Source organism: Pseudorca crassidens, chromosome 3, assembly GCF_039906515.1.
Source record: "Pseudorca crassidens isolate mPseCra1 chromosome 3, mPseCra1.hap1, whole genome shotgun sequence".
In the NCBI taxonomy this organism is placed as follows: Eukaryota; Metazoa; Chordata; class Mammalia; order Artiodactyla; family Delphinidae; genus Pseudorca; species Pseudorca crassidens.
In genome coordinates this window covers 154354983-154378571 of record NC_090298.1, presented here as the reverse complement: position 1 = coordinate 154378571, position 23589 = coordinate 154354983, and the positions used below count along the sequence as shown (strand labels likewise).

Below are 23589 nucleotides of genomic sequence, written 5' to 3'. Positions count from 1 at the left end.
GACCTTGAAGTGAAAATGGATGGATACCCATTCACCTTTAAATACCATAAAGATTCACCCTTATAAAAATCATTTTTGCCTCATGATATTACTAAAATACAATTTATTTAGTTTCATGGGAAAGTGAACAAATGGGACCTAGTAAAACTTAAAAGCCTTTGCACAGCAAAGGAAACTATAAACAAGATGAAAAGACAACTTTCAGAATGGGAGAAAATATTTGCAGATAAATCAATGGACAAAGGATTAATCCCCAAAATATATAAACAGCTCATACAGCTCAATATTAAAAAACAAACAACCCAATCCAAAAATGGGCAGAGACCTAAATAGACATTTCTCCAAAGAAGACATACAGATGGCAAGAAGCACATGAAAAGCTGCTCAACATCACTAATTATTAGAGAAATGCAAATCAAAACTACAATGAGGTATCACCTCACACCAATTAGAATGGGCATCATCAGAAAATCTAGAAAAAACAAATGCTGGAGAGGGCATGGAGAAAAGGAAACTCTCTTGCACTGTTGGTGGGAATGTAAATTGATACAGCCACTATGGAGAACAGTATGGAGGTTCCTTAAAGAACTAAAAATTGAATTACCATATGACCCAGCAATCCAACTACTGGGCATATACCCTGAGAAAACCATACTTCAAAAAGAAGCATGTACCACAATGTTCAATGCAGCACTATTTACAATAGCCAGGACATGGAAGCAACCTAAGTGTGCACTGACAGATGAATGGATAAAAATGATGTGGCACATATATACAATGGAGTACTACTCAGCCATAAAAAAGAAATAAAATTGAGTTATTTATAGTGAGGTGGATGGACTCATACAGAGTCTGTCATACAGAGTGAAGTAAGTCAGAAAGAGAAAAACAAATACTGTACGCTAACACATATATATGGAATAAAAAAAAAAGGTTCTGATGAACCTAGGGACAGGACAGGAATAAAGAGGCAGACATAGAGAATGGACTTGAGAACACGGGGAAGGGGAAGCTGGGACGAAGTGAGAGAGTAGCATTTACATATATACACTACCAAATGTAAAACAGACAGCTAGCTAGTGGGAAGCAGCCACATAGTACAGGGAGATCAGCTCAGTGCTTTGTGACCACCTAGAGGGGTGGGATAGGGAGGGTGCGAGGGAGATGCAAGAGTGAGGGGATATCGGGATATATGTATACATATAGATGATTCACTTTGCTATACAGAAGAAACTAACACAACATTGTAAAGCAACTATACTCCAATAAAGATGTTAAAAAAAAATAGACATATGCACCCCAATGTTCATTGCAGCACTATTTACAATAGCCAGGTCATGGAAGCAACCTAAATGACCACTGACAGACAAATGGATAAAGAAGATGTGGTACATACGTACAACATACATATTACTCAGCCACAAAAAGGAAGGAAATTGGGTCATTTGTAGAGATGTGGATGGACCTAGAGACTGTCATACAGAGTGAAGTAAGTCAGAAAGAGAAAAACAAATATTGCATATTAACGCATATACGTGGAATCTAGAAAAATGGTACAGATGAACCGGTTTGCAAGGCAGAAACAGAGACACAGATGTAGAGAACAAATGTATGGACACCAAGGGAGGAAAGCAGGGGTGTTGGTGGTGGGATGAATTGGAAGATTGGGACTGACAATATATACACTAATATGTATAAAATAGATAACTAATAAGAACCTGCTGTATAAAAAAAATAAATAAAATTCAAAAAATAAAATAAAATAAAATTTACTTAGTGTCATGGGAAATGAAGGAAATGAAAATCAATCCCCTGGAACTTTTTAAGCACTTTTTTCTTAAGCTCACCTAGTAAATATCTCCTCTTTGAAAAGATAAGAGAAAAGCATTTTTTCTATTGATATTACCAGATTCTCAGACTCTGAATGGAACACAGTAAATTCTCTAGACCAGTGCTATCCTACAGAAATATAATGTTAGCCACAAATGTGAGCAACATATGTTATTTTACATTTCTAGTAGCCACATTAAATAATATATAAAAAACAGGTAAAATTAAATTTAATAATATGTTTTATCTAGCACAATATATAACAATATCATTTCAATATGTAATCACTATAAACTATTAATAAGATATTTACTTTTTTGGAAACTAAGTATTTAAAATCCAGTGTGTTTTACACTTCCAGCACAAGTAATTTGGAATAGCTACATTTTAAGTGTTCAGTAGTCACATGTATTTGGTGGTTACCAAATTGGGCCGTGCAACTGTAGAATATTTGCAGAAACACTTGGAATAAAACCTAGTCTTTTATATATCTATAGTCTTTTTATGTCTATTTTTTCCAATTGTTCTTTCTGCCTTTCTTTTCTTTTTTAGTCATCAGTCTTTTTTAGCTCTTTACTTTTTTAGATACACCAAACTGATCTCTATTTTCCTTCAAACTAGCAAAAGAGACTACTGGAATTATACAATTCTGATCAAAAGACATGAATTCTAAGGCAAATATTGAACTACTTATAATTATTGATAATTAGTTTGTTTTAAAGTTTTCTTTTAATAGTAATTTTTTTTTCTGCCTAGGATAAAGCTATGTCCATCATTCATAAACTATGTGAATTTAAGCAAATTAATTTGACTCAATAAGTTTCAGGTTTCCACTCCTAATGCAGAGAAACAATATTTTTTCATAGGAGTGTTCTAAGAATTTGGTGAAGTCATGCTTATATACCTAGTTCAGGACCTGACACATTATAAGCACTTATATAACACAAACAGACATGCTTATTGTTTTCTAGGTATTTTTCATAAACTGGAAAGCACAGTGTTTTCTTTGTCTGACTTTTTCATTTACAGTGAGAAGCAAAAAAGATATAATAAGCTACTCCAATTCACACACCTACTAAACAGAAATCACATTTTTTCAAAATATTCCTCCGCTCAAATAGCAATGCCTCACTGATCTTTTTAAACATAATAATTCCATTCACATTCAGAAAACTGACATTTTTCCACTTCACTCTGAATTTTTTCACTGCTTTGTACAGGAAATTCAACTTCAAGACCAGATTTTAAGGTAACTTTCGACCCAATAAAACTTAATTACAATGCTATATAAAATTTCATTTTCAAAATTTTTTTAGTAAAAGAGAAATAACTCATTTAAAATATATTAAAGTTCTCAGCCAGTCAATAATTTCAATTAACTTGAGATGTTTTCCTGATTACACTAGAGAAATGAGAGTGTGCAGTGCAATCTATCTCATAAAGATTATTTCTGTCATTTTTATCTAATTCTGCTTATATCACCCTTCTACCCACTCCAAATCCATTCTTCACACAGCACCCAGAGTCATCTTTTCAAAAACATAAATCAGATGTCCTTCATATATCAGAGACCTCACATTACTTTCAGAATGAAACCCAAACACCCTAAAGGGCCCCACTGATCAGTTCCAGTCCTACTGAACTCATTTCCCATCAGTTACCACTGCAGCTCCTTCATTACACCCATCCATACTGGCCTTCTTTCTCTTCTTCAAAATCTCCATGCTTGGGCTTCCCTGGTGGCGCAATGGTTGAGAGTCCACCTGCCGATGCAGGGGACACAGGTTCGTGCCCCGGTCCGGGAAGATCCCACATGCCGCGGAGCGGCTGGGCCCATAAGCCATGGCTGCTGAGCCTGCGCGTCCGGAGCCTGTGCTCCGCAACGGGAGAGGCTGCAACAGTGAGAGGCCCGCGTACCGCAAAAAAAAAAATCTCCATGCTTGATGCTCAGGTGAGGTGTTTACACTTGGCTATGTTCTTTGCCTGTAATATTCTACTCTCTCTCTCTTTTTTTTTTAACATGGAAAGGTACTCATGATTTATTGCTGAATAAAGAAAGCAAGTTACAGAATATGATTTATTAAAATAAATGTGCAAAGTTATCTTTGGGATATTAAAATGGGAAAGCATGAGTTTTCATTTACACCAACATATATATATATATATTTTTTTGTAACATCTTTACTGAAGTATAATTGTTTTATAATGGTGTGTTAGCTTCTGCTTTATAACAAAGTGAATCGGCTACACATATACATATATCCCCATATACCCTCCCTCTTGCGTCTTCCTCCCACCCTCCCTATCCCACCCCTCTAGGTGGTCACAGAGCACCTAGCTGATCTCCCTGTGTTATGCAGCTGCTTCCCACTAGCTATCTATTTTACGTTTGGTAGTGCATATATGTCCATGCCACTCTCTCACTTCGTCTCACCTTCCCCTTCCCCCCCCATGTCCTCAAGTCCATTCTCTACGCTTGTGTCTTTATTCCTGTCCTACCCCTAGGTTCTTCAGAACCTTTTTTTTTTTTAGATTCCATATATATGTGTTAGCGTACTCTCTCTTAATTAACATGCTGTTCTAATTTCAAATGTCACCTCCTCAGAAACTTTTTCTCTGACCGAACTACCTAAAGAAACAACCTAATTAAAACCTGAATTATCTTTTACCCACATCCCATCATTCTCTAACCTATTACTGTTTTCTTTATGGCTACTTTCACAATCTGAAACTCTTATGTATTTGTTGACCTATTTAAGGGATTCATCCCTCTTCCGGTCCAATTTAATATAAATCCTTCAGGGAAAAGACCACATACATCCTATTCCTCACTGAATCCCTGCACCTAGGGGACTTTGTTTAATTAATAAATCCCTTACAGAGGAACAGTGCTGATCTGGTTGGTCTCATCCCAGACACTGTAATGGGTCATACTTCAGGGTACAAAGATTTTCAAGGCAATGGAAGACCTAGTAAGCATATACTCCTTCAAAGAAGAGAGGACAAAGTTCTGATCTTTCTTCCTTCAGTAAGTCCTGATTATGGGTCATACTTCTTGTGGTGCATGTGACAAGAACAAATAGAGTGGAACCTCTTTGTAATTGACATCAATGCACATGAGGAAGGATCAAAGCATTGTTTAGATCCAAGGGTTTCTGTACATAATATTTGGTTATCAGAGGATATACTTATGTAATAAAAGCCTACCAATAACTACACTGCTACATAGCAGTGTAGCATTCAAATTTTATAAGGCATTCATATTCTTTGGCAGTTTTATTTTTTTTTTTCATTTTTATGGCCAAAATATTTTATAGAGGACAATTACAATAGGGGAAAGAAACTATTTCATGGTTTCATTAATAATGTTATTAATACTTTGGTAAATATTCTGGACTTTTTTTTTTTCTTTTTTCATGGACTTTTAAAAAATGGAGATACGAAGTGACTGATAGAGAGGAGAAGGTGATTGGGAAGGCGAGAAGTCATTTTTCAGTACTGAAATCTTTTTCTCTATTCTTTAATCTTTCCATCTCAATAAATATAAAAATATGACTTCCATTTTTAACTTAGAAAAGACATTTAAATTGCAGAGAAGTACAAAGGATAGAAATAAAAAATATACATGAAACCACCATCAACTGTACATATTTTCTCACATTTGTTTCACATATATCTTCCTATCTCTCTCCCTCTCCAACCCCCTCTCTCCTTACCTGTTTATCTAAAATAAATTATTAAAGATGAGATACACATCCTGTTTGCACTTCTTGTCATCTTATTACCCTTCCTCTCCCTCCAGGGACAATCACTCTCACAAACTTAGTGCTTATCCATATTTGTCTACCTTGATCAATTCTGTTTCCAGGAACACTGTATTGTCTCCTGTTTTTTGTTTTTCTTTCTTACCAAAAGGTTTTCACGTCATTTATGTATTTATATCTATATATATCTGCAATCTGCTTTTCATTTGCTTCCAACTCAACATGAGAAATGAGGAAGGAAGGAATGGAGGGAAGAAAGAAGGAAGGAAGGAAGGAAAAGAAAGAAAGAAATGCCATCAATATAAAAATTATTCATTCTGTATGAAAAGTAATAAAACTGAAGAGTTTGATTTCAAATTACACTTAGAAATACTGCAGAGAAGCGCATTAAGTTGTAGAAGTCAAACAAACATTGGGGAGTGGAGAAATGTATAGCCAGAGCACATTATTTATACTTACCATCTTGGAAAAGAAAGGAGCATGCCTAACTCTAGGCAGCAATATTCCACAGAGAAAAGAAGTTAATTTATCTTGTGCAAAAACTGGGAGAACACCAAAAAGCTTAATAATTTAGTCTCCAATACATGTTTGTTATTAATATTTACCTTTAAGGAAAGGTGAAATTGGTTTTATGTTTAAGAACATCATTTTTGTTGTTTAAAAATGACATGATGAGTAGGTTGATAAGGATGTTTCTATATAAATAATGAGGGAATTTCAAGAAAGGACTGATAAAATCCTTGTATATAATTTCATAAATGTGATAACTTTCCTTTTCACAAAAAATATTTATTTTTAAGGATACTTCTTGGAGGAAGCTGTCTCCATTAGTACTGGATAAATAGCTTATCTATGCACATTTCAATTAATTAAAACATATTTTGAATGTTCACGTCAATTATTCTAAAGTGGACCATATGATAACATTTGATTTCTCAAACCCATGGAGACTAATGAGTATTTCTTGAATACCCTATTATTTGGCAGTAACTAAGCAAAAGGGATGTGACAGTGAAAAATAACAGGGAAAGTCTTTCCCCTGAGGGAGTTAATATTTTAGTGGGATAAGAGGAACAATAACCAAACACATAAATTTTTAGTTGGTGTCATATACTATAAAGTAAAATAAATCTTAATGAGGAGGCTAAGAGTTGGATGCCCTGTTTAATAGGAGGTGGTCAACCAAGGAAGGTCATTGAGACGTAGGTAGTTTTCAGTTGAGACTTTAAGGAACTGAAGATTAAGCCATGTTTATAATTGTATATATGAAGAAATAAAAGAATTACTAAGATAGGTAATGTAGGAATCTTGAAGCAAGAAAAACTAGTAGACATCCTAAGATAAATCCCTTGTTTTATGTGACCTTTAGTAGGTTATATGTTCTAATTCATTCTGAATTCTACTGGCTTGTTTCTTCTCCCTATAATTAACATTTTGTACGAAAAATAATTGGGGATTATGTTTGAATAGAATCTGAAAACAACATTTTGTGGATCATACAATCAATATCTTCATTTTACAAATGAAGAAACTGAAGCTCAATTAGGTAGATCACTGGCCCAAAGAGACAGAGCAGGAACCCAAACCAATGCTTGCTGTCCCAAAGCAGTAATCTTCTCACTTCTATATATTAAGCAAAGTTGACCTCAGTTTGGCACGACTGGCTTCCTGGATGTTGCAGACCATGCGGCCTTAATTCCTGTGTCACTGCTCTTGCCCCTGAGGTGCCCTTTGCCTGGACTGCCTCTCCACCACTAGTGAACTTATCCATGATCCAATGTCAGTGTCTCAGGCTGCCTCCACGGGGCTCTTTCTATGACCAGGCTTCCCTTGGGAAAGAGCTTTCAATCCTCCCCTGAATCCTGCTATTTGAAATCTTAGGTTTCATGTGTGGTTGAGATAGTGCTGAACAGTCAATGATAGAATTCTTAATTTTTCCTGTGCTGTGATACTGGCCTACCTCTGTATCCTGAAACTTTGGACGACACTATTATTCTGAGTTGTAATCTAAGAAAGCTCACTCCAAACCCTTACGACTATTCCCACCTCATTTTTTCAGCCCTAATTCAACAATAATAATCTTATATACGATTAATTTTGACAGAGACAGGTGTAAAAATGTGTACATATTACTGATGTGAGTTATATCAAATTTCAGTGTTCATTTCCAATGGAAAAATACATCCAACCCTTCCTTTCTACTTTTAACAACTGAAACATCTTGTGACTCATCACTTAATACTTAGAAAGGTAACTTATCAGTATAGTAACTGGCTATTCTCTTACTTTTCTCACAGAATAAAAGTACAACTTTTATTCACATTAGAAGTTAGTGACCAGTTAACTGATTAACTAATTAACTAATGATTTAATATATTAAGTAAAATTTGTGGATGGCAATTTGGAAGCAAAGCAGCACTGTGACAACTTAGGAGTGGAATCCAGAAAGGTGTTTGCATAGAATTTTTTGATGCTTCATATTTATAGCCAATCTATTTTGGTTAGGTGATTATTCTTATTAATAATCATCTGACATAGTGACTAAAACAATATTTTCACTGACTTAGACAAAAGCATACATCACTTCTGTCTGGAGGCAAAATCAGTATACTTTAATTATTGAAAGTTATAGAGTTTCTCACATAAGTTGATTCATAATAATTTGTATTTTAAAATGGAAATGTCAACTGTCATAAGGTATACCAGTAACTAGAGGAAGTTTTATCAAACCTTATAGTAACTACAGAACAGATGCTCATTCTGTGCTAGTTTTCTCTCCTCTTTTATCTGCAGAGTAGACAGCATGGAGATTGAAATATCATAGTCAGATTGTTGTATTTAAGAATGCAGACTCTGGAATCCCAGTACCAGCACTTGCTAGCTCAACACATTAGAAAAGTCTGGAAACAGATGGTTGTGAACCAATCATTATGGTTATTATTTAGAAATAGAACTCCAGAATTTGTAAAGGAATTACAGATGGGACAAAACAGGTATACAGTTCAGGAGATTTGGAGCAGAAGACAAGCAGTAAAGTTACTTAAACTAAACTACAAGGAAGACTTTGGGGACAAGAACTAAGCAAATACTTAGTTATTAGAACCAACGTTACTTTTCTAAGCCAATCACTCAGGTGCTAGGGTAGGGTAAAAATATTGCAATGAAGTCAACATGAGCCACACTGCCCCTAACTTGTCCAACCCTCTAGGCGTGAAGACTGGCAATGGTATGCCAGGAGGCTTCAGGGTCTTTCTTTACCACACTATTTATGAGGACCCCTTCACCAACTCTGCCCCTTTCTTTGGTGGTTTCCACCCTCTTAAATTCTTCTTTGTCTGCAACCACTACGGTAGGGCCTTCAATAGGTGATCTGGATGAAGATGAAATAGCATTTGGTGCCTTTGATAGCTTTCGCTTCAAAGGGATGAGTAGGATCCTAGGCAAGCCCCATAATCACAGTACCTTCAGCAAAAAGTGCAGAGCTCACCTATGGTATCTCTGGAGGGAACCCATCATGCCTACATCAACCTCATGAAGAACCAAGTTGAGAGAACTGATTAGGGAAAATGAGGACATTCCCGCTCCTTCCAACCAGCTGGTTGAGCGTTTCCCCTCCTTATTCTTGTTCATAACTCCTCACTCACTCTACTCATAACATTTTCCTCATTATGTCTCAATTTTTCTTTGTTACTGTACATCAGTAATTTCCTCAAGCTACATATTTCCAACATTGATGTCTGGGTGTTTCCTTTCCCTTGCGATAAAAGTCATAAAGCCAGGCACTGGACAGAGACTCCACAGAAAAAGGTCCAGTTTAAAGTTTCTTCCCACAGCTAGTAAAGATCCTTAAGCTGTGCCTCCCCTTTTTTAATGCTTTACCTAAGCCACCTCTGTACCACATACCAATACCTTCCAAAAGCATAACCTCATCCAAAGATCACCCAGCTCTGAATCTAAAGATTCTGGCTACTATCTTTAAAAGTGTTAAAAAAAAAAAAGCAATTATTTTCAGGGGAAAAAGGGTCTCCTTTCCCAAAACCCTTAACACATAGACTATCTTGTGATGAGTGAGAGATTCAGAGATCTAGCCCAAGCCAGAGGGACCTGAGTACTACTTGAATATGTTGTAGGAAAAAAATTGTGCTTCAGTGGAAAACTATACATATATTGTAGCATACTCTTCAACATTTCCTGATTCTGATTCTATAGGAGTTATTTTATGACTCTATAAGTTATGGATCACTGATAACAATACAAAATATAAAATAAATCTTGTCTATAGACATGCAAATGAGTTGTTTAGAGTGGAGAGACCAACCCCCTATTCTCCCTACCTGTACCCCACACCTGGGGAAAAAATAATATTGTGTCCATTTGCTCATTTATTTTAATATTCCTGATCTATAAGTGTTTCTGTTCTTTTGAATTCACCTTTAAATAGGCTATAACATATGTCTGGTTCCTTTACTATGAGTGAAATAAAATCTTTAACGTGTGTTCATTTTACATTTGTCTGACAGTCACAATTTTACTCTTTTTTTGAAAATCACTTTTAACAACTTTGGAGGTCTTCCACTGAGATGTCAGTTTTGAGCTCAAACCGATTGAGAATTTCATGCCCATCAGGAAGAGAACAGCTCTTTAATAGCTGGACCAGTGAGTTTTTGTATTCCAGTCTTTACTATTGACCCACAGCTGACATTTTAGATTTAAAGATGTAAGCTCTCTTTATCTCTGTTTCTATGCCTGTATGTCAGTGATTCAGAAAAGCTTTCGTCTCTTATTTTGTGGGTATTTAACACTTTCTATTTTATATATAAAAATATTGAATATAGGTATTCCATTTACTGCTAGATGGTAGGAATATATTACATTACAAAGTCTTTTTAGTAACAAGAGCATTGTTACCAATTGGCTTGTAGAGGTTAATAAGGACATATATAAATAAAATATTTCTAAACTCCCAAGAAAATAAGGAAGTTTGATTTCTAATGCTTTAAATATGCTAGATTAAGGAAATATTTTTTAAAAACATTTAAAGAGTCCGAATTCATATAATTTAGGTAAATCTTTGGCATATGCGATTAGTTAACAATTTTGGTATAATAAAACAGCTATGTCTTCTCTGAGTTATCAGTGTTAAATGTGATACAAACTTTTAAACATTCTACTGAGGTATGCTTTTCTAAATTTATAAAGATTTTCAGATCAAATAAGCTAAAATAACACCAAATTAATGTTGAAGATACTGAAAGGTGTAAATCTGTGTTTTGCTGAATTAAATCATTATTCAAAAAACTTTATTTCAACAGCAATTGTTTTTATGGTATGTCACCTTGAATAAAACTTCCAAGATCTTTAGGTGACTTAAACCTGGAACTGATATTAAATTAAGTGAATGGATATTCATTAGATGCCTAGATCATGTCTAAGTAAGAACAGAATACTAAAAGGTTGATCTCTAAGTATAATTTTGTTTATACGCTTTTGCTTATTTTTATATACTATACAGAGGCATCTTTGAGTCTGCTACTGAATATTTGATTCTTTTGCTATTTTGCCATCTCTGCCATTTTAAGAAGTTGTATACAGTTGTTAGTAGATAGAGAAAGTTGTGTTACATGTATTTATTAGCTCTGCAAGCCTTCTAAAATAAAAGTGTATGACAAGACATTCTTAATTATCCACTTCATCTCTTCCCCTGAACAAAGTAATCCTAAACTGGGTTCAGAATTTTTTGTTGTTGCCCTCTAAATCTCTTTACATTTTTCAAACTTACTGAGAATCCCAAAGAATTCTTCTTTTTATGTGTAGGTGGGTTATAATTAATGATATTTACCAATTAGTACTGAAAATTGAAACTAAGAAGTTCACTAAATGCTTATTTATTGATTTGAAGATAGCAATGATAAATTACTGATACTAATAAGATTAGTGATATTATAAAGTTAGTTCTGAGCTCACACACACCCTGAGATCTGCCCTAAGTTAAAGTTTGTTCCAGAATACAAAAGAGCATAATAACAGACAAGACTGGGAAATTAATTTTATTTGCCTTACTGTACTACATGAGTCTGAAAATCTATGTGTTAAAATCTTAGGAAACTTGCTCAACTTTTATGGGCTTGCCTCCTTGGTTTGCTGTTTATTGCCTTAACCAACAGTATGAAAAGTTATTTTCCTTTTCTTTGCAATCTGACATGATAGCACAGATTCTGTATCGCATTGGAATAATTTTCTTTGATTTATATTGATTTTATTGTCTTTTGTTTAAGAAAAATAAAGGTTCCTCAATTTTGAAGGACCTAAGATTATTTACAATCACATTACTGTATATGTTTATTTTTTTATTATTATTTTCAAATGGGTAGCCAATTACAATTTCTCAGGCACTTACGGTTCTAAATTAAATTTCCAAATCACCTAAAAAATTTGATTTTAGTTTCCTAAATTCAAATCTTAAATGTAAAATAAAGTACAATTTTCAGGCTATCTTTTACACCTAAAAATATCTTTGAGATTTCCTATAGAGGTACCCTATAAAATAGCAGATTTATTTTTTCTTCTTATGAAAAGAGAAGCTCTAAAAATAGTGTTTTTGATTTATTACTATTTATGAGTCTCTTCGAAAGCACCGTCAAATGGGAAAGCTGCTCAGTCTTCCATAGGTTAAATTTATATAGTTAAAATGTTATCAATATAACTATTATAGAGATGGCATGTTTCATAAGACATCTCCAGATATTAGTCAATGTCCTTGCTTTTTATAATAGGTTTTAACCTAAGAAACACTGAAAAAACATAGTAAGAAATAGTTCTGTCACATTTTCCTCTATGTAGCAGAGTCCTGGTGGTGGCTTGCCTGATGACATTAGGCAAACAGTATGGTGTTAGCAGTCAGAAGTTATTATTTAAAATGTTTATATGGCTGTAAGCTCATTTCTTTAATTTGGTTCTAGCATCTTCTAGTGATTTTCAGTTAACCATAAACATCGATTTTAACAACGTTGAGTTCTGTTGTTGTTTTGTTGTTTAATATCAATATTAAGACTTCAGATACAATGAACTTCTTAATAGTCTCTATATGCTATATGGTGTTGATATATTCTTACTAAAGACTTGATATATAGTATACATATATATTTTAAACTTTTGGAATTATTATGTTATGTATCAAGATATTTCTTTATAAAAATTGTGTATTCATTTTTATACCAGATGTAATGTTCCTTGAATCCTTTGAAAATATCCTTAATCATTAAGCTTAGAAGACATTTTGTCTAAAACTTATTTTGGACTGACCTGATTATCTGTTTTTTTTCCCCCCACATGCCACAGCATCAGTCTAATTTCCTTGTCATATATTATTCTTGTTATGAACTGTCATCAGACTTTTCACTTTTGAAAATTATCAGTAATAAACTAACCCCAGCCATTTAAAATCTTTGTCATCTACAGATAGAGTATGTTTTACTTCAATCCTTCTCTGAATGTTCTGTAGCTATAAGCTAGAGTTCCTGTTGTACTCAAAGGACTGTCCCAGAGTTCTGTGAAAAAGGACTGTTCCAGGTATTTTGAACTTGGAAGAATAGACTTTTGAGTACAGCCTTCTGATGGCATCCTGTAGACAACATTAACACCATACAAGGATGCTGAATAAGAATTTCCAGAACTCTGCAGTTAAAAAGTGATGGAATTCATGAGACTGCTAACCCAAATCCATTGCAACAAGAATTAATTACATAGGACTAAATGAATTGATGAGGGATGATGGTGGATTTTAAAAAATATTGTTGACATTTTAATATATATTAACAAATATGAAATTTAATATATATCCTGTGTTATCTATTATACATACAAACACATATAAAGCCTTTAATTTGGAGCTATCTGTAAGTCCTAATGATTTAATATTTTAATAGACTGCACTGGTAGGCTGAAGTGAAACTTTTAAAATTAAGATACATTTTCACTGACACCCAGAAATTCAGAAACTCTAATTGCCATCTCTTTACTTTTCATGGTAGTATAGTTATTTCCATAGGTTCTTTAAAAATCTGTCCTCTTTTTTCCCAGGATATAATTGAAAATGTTGGTTATGCAACCAAAGACTTGTCTGGAATGTCCTGTTTAAGAACGATGCTCATATAATCGGGTTTGCCCAGCCGCTTTAAGGTGCTTTATGGAACCAATTCTTACAAAGCTTGCCCAGGAAAAGTGGTCTGGTATCTATCTGGCTTACAGGATGTAAGCAAGGTTACTTCCAGGCAGGCCAGTAACACTGGATATTGGGGTCCTCCAAAAGAGAGGTATGTGCCCAAATAATTTATATATATATATGCATGTATATATATATAAAATAGGTGAAATCTGAAGAAAGAATTTCTTGAGTTTGTGTCCTAGCTTCAAATAGTAAAAAATTAAAAACTTTTAAAGGATTTTACAGTCCAATATGAGGTTCTTCACGAAAACATCCGGCATAGCAAGCTTAAGAAGGCCTACATGGTAAGTTTGCGCTTTTTCTGCTCTTATGCAAATAACCAGGTTAAACCCAATACAGCTGGTAGCCTTATTTTGTGACCAAACAAAAACATCTTTCTATGGTTTTTCTTTTTCTATCATAAGGGAGAAGACTATAGGGAAAAAATCTATTCTTCAACGGAAAACATCTATTCTTCAACTGAAACAAATCTTTCTGTGTTATCGGATTCTGTTTCTATTAGAGCTATTGTACAGCCCTGTAAATTGTAAATAACTAACAGCAGTTCAGAATAACCCTTCCTCAGGAAGGGAAGACAGGCCTTGGGTGTAGATGCCAGCTATCCCCACCAAGAGAATCAGGAACATGAATTTCTCCCCCATCTTCAGAATTCAATTCTTAGCCTTCCTGTATTTGCAATGTTCCCTTTCCTGATATGTGAGGCTACTTTCCTCTCAGTTTTCCAGGAGTCTTTTTGGGGAACGTTGCATCCTATTAAACTTTAATCTTGTTATCTGAAGCTACATAGAGTTCAGAAACCGGGGAACAGGAGAAGGGATTCTTAAGCCAGGACCTGGGACTCAGGTTTATTATTTTTTTAATTTCAAAAGACTTGAAGGTTTTTATAGTAATTTGTCCATTTGTATGTTTTCACTAGTAACAAATTATATATTATGAATATACCATGTATTTTAAAAAAATAGGATATCTGAGAAGGTGCAAATAATAGAACCAGCACGGTAGTGGGGTGTTCAACGTCCTTGTGACCCTCCCTCCATGAGCAGCGTCTCCTCTTAGCAGCCAAAGCAGAAACTCAACAGCAGCTGAAACTAGCACCTTTCTTCTTTTTGCCTGAGCTACTTGGATGCCATAAACTTCAACCCTAAAGTGTGGCAGAAACAGAAGACACCATCCTCCTATTAGAAGAAACAAATCTATTACAAAGGAAAATATTGGGGGTTAGGTTAAACAGGGACCACACTTTTTCTTTAAATTTTATTTTAACATCTTTATTAGAGTATAATCGCTTTAAAATGTTGTTTTAGTTTCTGCTGTATAACAAAGTGAATCAGCTATATGTATACATATATCCCCATATCACCTCCCTCTTGCGTCTTCCTCCCACCCTCCCTATCCCACCCCTCTAGGTGGTCACAAAGCACCAAGCTGATCTCCCTGTGCTATGCGGCTGCTTCCCACTAGCTATCTATTTTACATTTGGTAGTGTGTATATGTCCATGCCACTCTCTCACTTCATCCCAGCTTCCCCTTCCCCGTGTCCTCAAGTCCATTCTTATAGAATTTGCTAGCATAAAATATTTTGTTTTTATGGTCTAAATTTTCTCTTTGAAAGGATTTTTTTTCTGTTGGAGGGTTAAGCAGACAAACTATATGTGACACAACCCAGAAGACACTGCCCAGAGCAGTGACATAGGAAACCTGAGGAACCTAACATCCAAGGCTCTCTGGGAGGCATGGAAGGGCACAGTTACTGGTTCTTGACATCTTCGACACTTGTAGGAAGTCTGCACTTGTATCTGACCTGCTTGCTGCTCCCTCAGGATTTTCATGCTCGAAGAACCTGTTTAGTTCTGAGGACTGGCCTTTGTCTCTCAGCTTTGCGTTAGGAAGGAAGGGGGCCTGCAATCACAGCAATATTTAGCTATGGGTCCCACCTGGGCCTGAAGGACTTTTTTGTGTTGACTACGTTCCCTTACATGAAGTCCACAACTTAGACCCAGTCCATTCTGTAAGGTCAGGTTCATGACTGGCATTGATCCTGGCCTTCAGTATCTCCACTATCACAAGACCAGACTGTTTGGATCAGGGCCTGCCTGGGCTCTGCTCAGAGGTTGGTACTAGTTTGTTTTGAGTGACCTATTGACTTTTCTTTCTCCTGAGACAAATCCACTGTAACAAATGTCTCATCCTTTGCCTGGGTTTACTTTTTTTTTTTTTTCCTTAGGGGAAAGTGCAAACGCAGTCCCCCACTACCACAAATTATGCAGTCGAGTTTCCCACATTTGGGGAAATCACAGGGGTCAGCACATCCGGAGTGCAATGGATAAGCCTTGCCCTGGGAAAACCACCTTCGTGATCATGGTATTTCCCCTGCCAGGTAAGTATGGGGTTTACTTTTTTGAAGATCCTGTTCCTTATGGGGAAGGATCTGAGGTGTCTTTCTCAAGAAGGTCTCTGTCCTGGGCACCAGAGTGAAGCTTAACTTCACTCTGGCAAGGGAGGTCCCCAACCCAGAATCCACTTCTGAATGCTTTCCTAATATGAGCCCTTTTTGTTCTTTTGGGTCTAAATCAGCGCTCTAACTCTTTCTCAGGAATTAAAACTTAGGGATTTATACTCTTGCCTATTGAGTGTGCCCTATCTTTCCTCCACCTGTGTAGTTCAGCTACACTGTGCCAGATTTTATTTTGGGTGCAGGGAGAGAGGACTGAAAAATATGTTTCCTCTGTTCCCCAGTCTGATGTGCCTCTGCAAGTCTATGGCCAGTATCAAAGTGGGACCATCTCAGAACTACCTGCCCTTTTGCATCCACAGGTATGGGTTAGCAATAGTACTATCCATGGTGGGCAGCATCTGCTTTGTGATTACTTCTTCCTCATGAACTTCTTAATGATTTGTTCCAAGGAACTGGGAAACCTTGGTTATGGAGTCTGCTCCTGAACCCTCAGAAGGGTGTCTAAGGAGGGAAAGGTGATTCGGTAAAGAGGCCAGAATTGTACCTTTCTGATCTGATACAATAGTATGGATTAAGAACCTTAATAGGATCTACTGTTTCTTCCACATACAGCCAAATATTAGCTGGGTGCAGCTTTACTCCTTGAGTTCTTGGAAATGACCCCATCATTTTCAAGGTCGTCAAAGACTGGAGTTTTTGCAGGAATTTTTGCTCATCCCCATGTCTTTACTCTCAGAATTTCTTCTTTTAACTCCAGCTGCCCTACAAAATCTGGTCTTTCTTTGGATCAACCCAGACATAGAACCCAGTCCCAACTTGAAGTTTACCCCCAAACCCCACTTCCACAAAAAAACAAACAAACACACACACGACTGAGCAATATATCCTCAATTAAATATATCATAAGAGTGACAAAGCAAGAGGGTAGTGCTAGCACATCCCACAGTAAATAATTTAACAACCTCTCTTAGTAACTGTTTGTCTTCCATGTCCTTTGAGGTGTTCTGCCCTGAGGTCTATCAAGTCCCCTCATCTACCCATGGAGTGCCTACCCTGCTGGTACCTCTCTCCCAGGTCCTTATCACCCCTAACATTTTAAATGTTCAAGTCTCCTACATCCTACTCTAAGCCACACACCTAAACACAGTGTGTTGTGCAAAGTGAGTGAGGATTTCTCCATAGCAAAATCCAATTTCTTATGAGATCACCTGGGATTACACAGAGCAGGATTTATGGTTGTACTGAATTACATACACAGTTATTTCCTCTGTGAATGGTTGCTTGATTTTTCTATTCTATTCTATAACTTCACCCAACCTACTATTCACTTTCTAATATTTTCAAAAATAAATAATGAAGTCACTTGACTGTCTGTATATATTATACACACACATGCATACATATGTCTACATGTGAACTATACATATAACAGAGTTGGACTAATGTCAGTTTCATTATTAAGATTACAAACTGCTGAAATCAAGCACTACATCATTTACTTTGACTTCCTCAATTGCCCTCCAATTTTAATGAGCCTTGGTCTAGGACACCACACCTTCTCACCCATATGATGGGGTTTTATCAAGATTGACGGCTCCTTTTTTGGCAGTTCTTTCCCGTAATAAAAGCTTCTCCATAGTCAGCTCTCCACAAAAACTTAGACTTCACCTTGTGCCCTGCCCCATATCTGCTCTCACTGCACTGCAGGAAGTTTGTTTAGAAAATTCCCTCAAAATCCTAGGATCTCTGGCATTATTATTTATGTAAAGACTCACTGTTTAGATTTGGGAATAAGACAAACTGAGTTCAAATCCCTGTTCTGGCACTTATCAGTTATATGAATTGGTGTAAGTCATTTTCTTTGATATTCAGTTTTCTTATATAAAATATTGAGATTAGCATCTTTAGTCTATCTTTAAAAAATCTACACACATACACAAATATACAGGCACAGGATGAAGACTCCTAAAAAAAGAAGAATAAGGAGGAAAGCCTAGCAATATTGTTTGGAAAATATAATAGAAAGCTACCATAGTTAAAGTAGTCTGGTCCGGAAGCAGAACAAGATTAAAAAAAAAAAGAAAGAAACAGAAAAGAGTTCAAAATCAATTTAAAGATACACAGAAATTCTGCATTTGATTCAAGTCATTTCAAATAATTGGAAAAAGTTACAGTCAACATATTCCATTGAGGAAGATGGGAAACTGAAAAGTGGATTTTTAGAATGATGAGTTAGTTTTCAGAACACCTGGGTACTTGAACTCCCTTTTCTCCCCCTGGTGAGAATAGGGACCTCCTGACACAGAGCTTATACAGGAACTTGGATGTCTCTACATATTTTCATAAATTTTCTTGGACTGATAATGAAGGCCACAAGTAAACGGTGGCTTTGTTAGGGCAATAACTCAGCTTTCCAGGCCCAGCAGGCCCTAGTAAGTTGAGCAGGAAATCACCCACAGCTGCCTGACATCTTCAAGACTCTGAGGGACAGAGAAGGCTCCTGTGAGAAGTGCTGTGTCCACTCATGACATGGGAGGGAATCTTTTTTTATTTCTATATTGTGTGAGCATCTCTGACAATGTGCTATTTCTTCCCATTAATCATAGGCCCACCTTACTATCTGAAGAGCCCATCTATAGAGTATGAAATTAATTCTTTACCTCATTCCTTCTATGAAAATCAGTATCAGTCAAATCAAAGATTTAAAGGTAAAGAAAAAAACACAAAACACTGGATATTTTTTTTCTTAAACATCTCAGAGTGGGAAAGTTTTTCTAAATATGGCTCAAAAACTACTTTCAAAAGTTATCAATAAACTCGAATACACGGGGAAAACATTTCTCTACTTGGGAAAAGATATATATACAGACATACAGACTAAAAAGCCAAAAACACTGGACAAATTGGAAGAAATTATTTTCCACCAAATATTGAAGGATTTATCTCCTTAATGTATAAGTTGCTCTTACAAAACAATAAAAATATAAAACATTCAGTAGGAAAAAATGAGTATATGGCAAGAATACAGCTCAAAGAAAAGTAATGTAAGTAATTTTAAACCTTTGAGAAAAATGTTCAGCCTCACTCATAATGTAAGAAATCCAAATTGAAATCCAAAAGTTGACATTTTTAAACTGCCTGATTGACAAAGCTAAGAAAGTTTAATAAATAACCATATCAGATAGGATATAGGTGAAAAAGGCACATTTACCTTTGATTACTATGGAACATAAATGGTTCCAACCACCATGGAACACAACTAAATGACATTTTTAAAAATTTGAAATGCATATGCCTGCATCAGAAATTCTATTCCTACAAATGTATCCAAAAGATTTACCCATGGATGTGTATCGAAGAATTTCAATATGGTAGCTCGGTGATAGAAAAGAACGGAAAATAACAAAAAATATTCATAAACAAGGACCTAGTCAAATAAGTAATGTATGTTCATGCAACATTAAGCTATGCAGTAGCTTAAAAGGACTGGGTAATTTCCACTTAGTGATACAGAATTGCCAAAATATATAAGAGCAAGGTGAAGAAAAATGTTTATAGTAGGTTACAGTTGTGTTACATGCTAGAGGCCATGTATCTCTATGTTCTTATATATATGCACAGACTACTGGCAGGGTATTCAAGAAACTAGGAAAGTTAGTAGTCAGTGGATAGTGGTACTGGAGGGCCAGGGAGCAAAAATGTGAGAGGAACTTCTTTTTTTATTGAATGACTTTTTTGTTTTCAAATTATAGACTATGAGCATCTATTACCTTTTCAAATAAATGAATAATGAGATAAGAAAAAATACATAATAAATAATACAGTCATCCATGATAATCTGAGCATAGAAGAAAATGTCAGAGGATGTATGGATGCTTTTTCACCTATTTAAAAAATATATATTGATTCCAATATTTTGTGTGTGTGTGTGTGTGTGTGTGTGTGTGTGTGTGTGTGTGTGTGTGTGTGAATTTCTCTCTCTGCTTAAGAAAACAGTTTTCTTAGGTACTATTTTCTTATATATCAATTTATCTTAGTAAATTACAATTCAGGTAAATTAATTATCAACATCAAATGAAACAAATGTTTTGTTTTGAAAAAAATGCTAAAGAATAACCATACCAAAAACTATATTCAGCTTTTATATGCTTTTATATTTAGTATATTATACTGTTTTATTAAAATTTGTTTTTCACTAAAATTAGTAAAAGGTTTGGATTTTTTATCATAGTTACTAATTTTCTGAATAATGCTTACATTTAAAGAACAAATGATTAATTATATGGTCATATTCTAGATTTTACACCATTACTTAAGAAAAACGTGTTGAATACAAATTTAACCTGATAATTAGAAATATTCAAAAATTAGCTGCCCATTTTTTATCTTTTTATTTAGCTCATTTTATAAACATTTTTGCTACTTGGAGAATAAAATTATCCCCATGAGTGTTATGATTAGAATTTCAGTAGTACTCACTAAGCAGACTTCAAGTAGATCTTTAGTAGTGAGTTAACTGAATTAATCCATGGCATATCAGTGGCCAAAACGACATCATTTAAATACCTGTGCATAAAGTACCAGTTATGTTACTTAAAAAAAGTACTCAAAGATAGAATTATTGTTTGCAGCAGGGTTTAAAGAAACTTATTGCACTTATTTAGTAGCCAGCTCAATATAAAAATTTTTGTAATTTCTCCTTTTTCTCTATTTTTCTCTTTTCTCTCTCTCCTTATATCCTTTTTATGGGAGGAATCACAATAATTAACTATGAAAGGAAAACAGGATTGGAAACTCTATTTTTATATTTTTATCTGATCATACTATTTACATTTTCTATCTATAGAATATACAATAATGAAGGTATGTCATTTGTATTTGTTATAGGAAACATTTTAAGTGGATGTCTGGGAAGGACATTACGCATCCCTCTCCCCCTTGCTTTTTATACTTTTACAAGAAGATTATGACAATTAAAGAAAAGTATTTTGAGAATGTATTTAAAAGGCTGGATCCTATGTGATCACTGTCTATGTGATTATTTGCAGATCCCAAGACAACGGTTCAAGGACAGGTGGTTTATTTGGGAGGTGACCCTGGAAGACCCTGACAGAGGAACAGGGAAATGAGACAGAGAAGGAAAGAGAGCCCACAAAGTTCACGTTTTCATGTCAACTAACTGGATCTCAGTCCCCACTAGGATGAAGCTGGGGGCCAGCATGGCACCCGTGTCTCAGAGTCATCTTATCAGGGATCACTAGCTAAGCGTTAATTCTCTGGCCATTCAAGCTTGCAGCAGCCTGGGGAGAGCAGGCTCTGGCTGCCAGAAAGAATCCTCAGCAGGAAGTAAGGGCAATTGTGCATGACACTGGTAATGCCTGAGAGGATACAAGCAGGAAGCTTCAGCACTGCTTTAATCCCTGCCACTTAAAGTGATGGTGCACTTGATCATAACTTCCTGTGGTCTAAAGTTTCAAGTGTGTCTTCCCTCTCTACTGCCCTGATTTGGCTACTCCTGAGACTTGGGAGCTGGTCAGGACTTCTAGACAGGACTTGCCTGGAAGGGGAGTGAGGCCAGCTGGAGAGCAGATGAACATCAGGTCCATCATGCGTGTAGTGTTTCATTTATGTTTGCCCATGTGGAAGGTATTCTGCTTCTACAAACATCCTCAGTTTTTGTATGGGGATGATGCTCCCCCATGCACATCCTTTCAGTTCACATGAATCAGGGTGAGAACATGCTGGTTTAAGTCAGGACAGTTTAAAAAGGGCAGATTAACTACTAGGATCTTTGCTAAGAATACCAGAAAAGATCTTTGCTCTGGAGCTGAAGTTGGAAAGATTCTGCCCTGGTACCTCTGTCTGCCATTATGTGATCACAGGGAAAGAACCTCTCGGTGTGGATCAGTGAGAGAGAGCTGAGAGCTCAAGGGTGAGAGAAATTAGGTTCTGAGCCATCATTTAGAGGTGCAGTCCCTGTCCCCGCCAGCCTGGGTGACCATAACCTCCATGAATAAGTTGGTTGGAGTAAGACTTTTGGATTTGAATCTGGAAGGCTTCTAAATGCAATATTAGATTATCAGGTTATTATAATATAGAAAGTAATATTAATGTCCTATTTAAAAAATTTTCAGCAATAGGCAAATCTTTAATAAACAGAAACAAGTGTGACCGTGGCTAAGTTTTTAAAACTTTTTAGTGCCTTAGTATCCTCAGTAGTAGACTGAAGTAAATCACTGTACTGACATAATAGAGGGGCTGTGAACAGTAAACAAAAGCTACTAAAATTGTCAATTGTACAGTTTTTGTCACATCATATCATGAGCTCCATGAGGACTACGACTTTGTCTGGTATCTATTTGTTAACCACTGTAAATGCAGCACAAACTATGCTGCTTGCACATAGTAAACCATCAACAGATGCATGGATGGAAGACAGCAGAAGTGACAGTCAAAAACTGAGCAACTGTTATGGTACCAGCACCATCAGAAGACACTGGGCAGCCACAAACAATCAGTACAGCCCTACTTGTAGGCATGCCTACTGAAAATGAGCTAGGAAGAATGAGGAAACAAATATTAAAATGCAAATTATATGTAGGTACTTTCTTATATACAGTATATGCTACCTCACATCATTCTAAAGCTTTGGCTATCTTTGGTTTTTACCTTCAAACTAGCATATGTGGGGTGATGTTGCCCACTGGTTACTATTTTATGAAAAAAAATGATGAAAAAAATATTTTATGAAAAAATATGATGAAAAAAATATTTTACGAAAAAAACATTGCCAAAATATATTTTCTCGATTACATGGATATTTTATATAGACTTCTTTACTCTTGAGAAAAGAATCATGACTAAATCCCTCCAACATTTTCCCTTATAAGCAGTGCCTTGCCTGTGCTATATAATTCTGCTGTTAAAAGGACACTTTGGGATTATATGCTGAGTATATGAATGGTACTACCGTGGAAGTAATTTCATTTTAAGTCTCTCAATATGAGCTGGCTGGTTTTACTATTACTTTTGAGTCATGACTCCTTAGATAAGTACCATTTTTAATGCTTCTCTCCCTCCACCAGGCCTAAGATAGAAAATTACTCAGAATCGGAGAGTTTACCGTGTGGCTTTATGTCACATGGAAAGAGCAGAATACAGCCAGAGTAAAAACCCACCTCTCCACACCCTAAAACATTCAAGGTCTAGGTCTGTCTTAGGACTGAATCCAACAGTAAAATTGAAATTCATATTTTGATCAGGTAACCAATTCAAGCATTCAAGAATATGTTCATCAAGTTGCATGCTATTTTTTT

The 23589-nt window shown here is 35.6% G+C and overlaps 1 long non-coding RNA gene and 1 other non-coding gene across 3 annotated transcripts; one reads left to right on the top strand and one right to left on the bottom strand.

The window, feature by feature from the left end:
* Window positions 1-13758: 13758 nt before the first annotated feature.
* LOC137220896 (uncharacterized) lies at window positions 13759-22417 on the top strand. 2 transcript variants are annotated; one of them, XR_010941835.1, is made up of 4 exons: window positions 13759-13906; window positions 16043-16195; window positions 16555-16632; window positions 21322-22417. It is a non-coding gene; the product is annotated as an uncharacterized lncRNA (long non-coding RNA). The 2 variants fall into 2 exon arrangements; XR_010941836.1 differs by lacking the exon at window positions 16555-16632.
* LOC137222861 (U1 spliceosomal RNA) lies at window positions 16040-16203 on the bottom strand. The gene has a single exon (XR_010942639.1). It is a non-coding gene; the product is annotated as a U1 spliceosomal RNA (small nuclear RNA).
* Window positions 22418-23589: the final 1172 nt, after the last annotated feature.